Here is a 4,416-nt window from a genome sequence, read left to right as displayed (position 1 = left end):
AGATTAGAGAAAAAAAGGGGGAGGGAAGAAAAAAAATTAAAAAATTAAAAAATTTTTAAAAAAGGAAATAATTTAAGAATTTGAAAAATGAATACACTGAAGTAGACTAAAATGAGATGAAGGGAGTCAAATAGAATTTGAAAAAATATACACAAAAGTAAAGAATAAAGTAGAAAAAATTAAAGAAAATTAATAAAAATTAAAATAAATATGAATCGTTTCTTTTTCTGTATTCAAGAAAAAGAAAAATGATAAAGAAAAAAGATTTAAAAAAGAAAAAAGAAAGAAAAGGAAATTGTTTGAAAATTTGAAAAAGTGAATACACTGCAGTAGACTAAAATAAAATGATGGAAGTGAATAGAATTTGAAAAAAATTACATAAAAGTAAAAATATAGTAATAAAAATTAAAGGGAAATATTTTTAATAAAAATCGAAATTAAAATGAGTTTTTTCTCTTTCTGTATTCAAGAAAAAGCAGTGTAAAAGAGAAAAAAAAAGAAAGAAACTGAATAGAGGGGCCTGTTAACAGATTGAAGTAGGACTGAAATTATTTCATTTTCCCCTAGAATCAGTCTATGTAGCGCTTTATAGTCCATAAACTAAGCCAGCAGCGAGACTTGTGTTCTTGAGAGTGAAGTTGGCCCAGTTGGGCGGGGCTCAGTGTAATGGTTCCGTTCTCCACTAGATGGCGCTGCTAGCCTACTGGGGTGGATTGTTGCGGTGCTCATCGGTGCGTATGCGCATGCACGGGACCGGTAAAAATGGCGCCACGCAGCTACCCACTCTCTTCTCCTGGATCAGCAATTGCAGACCCGTCCTCTGTCTTCAGCTTTCATCCACTCCCCACTCTTTCACTCTCCGTGACCAGACCCCAGGCAATACCTCTCTCTCAAGTTTTGTCTCAGATGTGGCTGTTTTCTCTGGCCCCTTACTTCTGAAGGACTGTGGCTTTGACCTGATCCGCCTCTCTGTGGGAAGGTCCCACCGAGCAATGGCCAAATGAGCAATAGCCGAATGTCGGCTGCACCCAGGAACACTTGCTGGACCCTGCTGCTGCTGGTGCCCCAAGACTACAGCCAGATGCCAGCCCGCCCCAGAAAAAGTTCACGAGATAGTGTAGCAGTAGCACTTCAGGGATTATGGAAAATCACAACACACATCTGGCACCAGGCCCCACCCTCAGCGACCCTGTTCCAGCACCAACGAGTGTGGCCATCCCCTGGGGTCAGCTGGGACCAGGTGGCTTCAACAGTCTCTACTAAATGTCCTTCCCGCAGTGGAACTGCTTTTCCCCGTGTGGCCTGAGAACCTTTGGGACCCCACTCTGTTCCTGGGGATTTGCGCCTCCCACCAGAGCATCGCCAGGTATCGAGCTGCGGAGTTGCAGCCTTTGCACTCCCCTTGTTTACAGTCTTAATGGATTTTAAACTCTCTCCTTTCTCCTTTTTTCTTTCTCGCTTTTTAGTTTAGTCCCTGCAGCTGTTTCCAATTTTCTACTTTCTCTCCAGCTGCTTTTGGGGAGGGGTGCTTTTCCTGTATTCTCCAGCCCCCCACCCCATCTCTGTCCTGTCTCCACTCACAAAAACACCAGCCTTCCTGCACCTTCTTGCTCCCCAAGTTCACTTCTCTGTGCCGCCTACCTGCTGAATTCTGTGGTTCAGGTTGTGCAGATTATTGTGTTAATCCTCCAGTCAGTTTTCTAGGTGTGTAGGATGGTTTAGTGTTGGTCTGGCTGTATTTCATGGACGCGAGACACACAAAAAACTTCCATGCTATTCCACCATCTTGGCTCCTCCCCCTATTACGGCTTATTCTTAACCTCTTACTGAAGACCAGCTGTAGCTCTTAATAGCAGAAGAGTCCCCTATACACAGCTTTGTCCTACCCTCAAGCACTTGCAATCAATTTTGACAGACAACATTATATGTGAACCAGTAAATTCAAAATATAAGAGATAATGCAAACTGTACCTGCTACTCACAAATATGAAGATGTGGAAAGGATTCCCTCAAGTGAAAGAGATTAAGTGAAATGATCTTGAATGTGCTGTATGTCCATACAATGCTATGAAACTAAGAGTTGAGAAGAGAAATCCAAGTAAGCTACAGTTAAAACAGAAGCTTTTATGGTCAGTTTAAACTCCCCAAAAAGAAATATAGGACATAGAAAGTTGGGGCATCCAACCTGAGTAGCTCAATTTTACCACGGAGTATTTTATAAACATCTGGAATTGTCAGCCCATTATTGCTGACTGGAGTTGGGTCTTGGCTTGACCATTGTCATATGAGCATTAGAAAGACCTAATGGTCACAGGGGGAGGACAGATTTTAGAATGGTAGGAGGATGGCCATGAGCAAACATTAATTTGAGCCCTGCCTCTTGGCTAATGGGCTTATTACAGACTCTGGGATTGGAATCCACAGAGTCACTCTTGATCTCTTGATAGTTAAGCTATTCCTAGCAAAATAAAGTACTATGGATATTGAAACTAGATAGATATTCAAAAATGGTTTTATATCAGACCCAGTTGCAAATGAGTACAAACAAGGGCTGTGAAACTCAACCAGCTGAGGAAGCTGAGACAAACTGCTTAAAGTTACAGAGCTTTGAAATTTCAGAGCTTTAAAGCCCAGTAGTCTGACTCCAAATCCTGCCCTCCTATCCATGGTTCCATACAAACTGCTCTATTACAGTATTGCCTAGCTAGTATACAGCACAAAGACACCTGGATGCTCCTTGTATCACTCACCTCTTTAGAATGTACTCAATGAACTTGTTGATTTCAGTCAAAACTAAATGAATCACAGTAACATTGAAACTTCAAATTATAGAGCTGGCAGGTTCGTTAGAAATAATTTGGACCAAGCAATTCATTTTAAAGATGAAAGAAAACTGAGAACCAGAAAGATAAACTGACTTTCCCAAATTTTCATGCAGGTGACAAAGCCAGGTTTAGAAATCATTTTGGACTCCAATTCGAGAGCCTTTCTCATTATACACAGCTGCCAGGGCTTGGTTGTGCCCTCTACAGACCAACTCAGATTAAAAAAAAGAGAACCAAGAACTAGGAGGTTCAGTAAGTGAGCACCCTTATAACCTTCAAAACAGGGAAACTTGGGGATGTTCTGTTTGAGAAAACAATTTGACCCACGTTTTTGTGATTGCTCATTTTTATCCTGAATTGTGGACCAAAGGAAAGAAAATAAGGTTCAGTGCTTCACAATTAGACCAATATTCTCTCAGCAATTACTCTAATTTTTATCTTGTAATAACTAGTGGTAAGAAGACATACTGGAAGAAAAGTAAAAGAAAAAACATTCTGAGAGGTTAGGAATACATTTTAAATATGAACTTGTATAAGGGGTATTTCTGAAAATAGTTGACAAATTTTTTTGTAAAGCAAAATCAATTATTGTAATGTCATATATTCATAATGAAAGATGTAGGACTGATTTATCCATCCACCCATCCATCCATCCATCCATCTATCTTGCAAGCCACTTGGTATAAGGTGTAATGATAGGCACTATGAGAAGTGTAAAGAAGGGTAAGATATTATCCGAGCCTGGGAGACACTCTTATTCCAGACAAGCGCTTATAACCTTTAGTTTCAAGGTCTGCAGAGAAGTCAAATGAAGATCATTCTAAGTTCAGTCAGAAATGATGACATAGGACAAGTTGCAGGTTTGCTTATGCAGACCCTTAGTTAATTTTACCAAGGTCACGGACTTCTGGACATCTCACATAGTATTATAAGTAAATGAAATCCCTTATCTATAATATTTTGGGTATCCAATTGTTGATTATATTGTTTGTAATCAATCTGTATCATCTGCACTTAAAATTAGGGACACTGATATGCATAAAGGATGTCCACCAGGCCCTGAAACTTTCCTTAGTTAAACTATGTGCATATATATGTATTTCCCTCCTTGCCCTCAGTTTCTCAACAGTCAATTCCTTCTCTCAATGAGATGGTGTGTGTAAGATAATGAACACAGCGGTTGATACATAGGATGGTGTAGGAGAAGCTTCCAAATTATCTTACCCACTTAGATTTTCTTTTTCTCTCTTCTGTAGGAACTATCATTTCTTCAGGTCACTCAAAATTCTGCACGTGGTGACATGTCATCATTTGGAGATTATTACTATCTATGCCCAATACTTTAACCACTGGAGCAACCTGTATATGGTTGCAGAATTGTGATACATAATGCAATTATCTCAAGCCAATATACCCAAGTTTCAAAGAACAAAGGAGAAAAGAAATGAACAAATTAATAAAATTTAATTTTGTTTAACCTTTGTGCATACGATAAAACACTAGTTTGTTTACCTAATACTATTCTTTAAATAAGACTGCCTCCCTATGAAAGTGGTGACTAAATCTTTTCACTCATGTGAAACATAAGACT

The sequence above is a fragment of the Panthera tigris genome, chromosome D3, assembly GCF_018350195.1.
Source record: "Panthera tigris isolate Pti1 chromosome D3, P.tigris_Pti1_mat1.1, whole genome shotgun sequence".
Taxonomy (NCBI): Eukaryota; Metazoa; Chordata; class Mammalia; order Carnivora; family Felidae; genus Panthera; species Panthera tigris.
Note: the sequence above shows the minus strand (reverse complement) of the source record.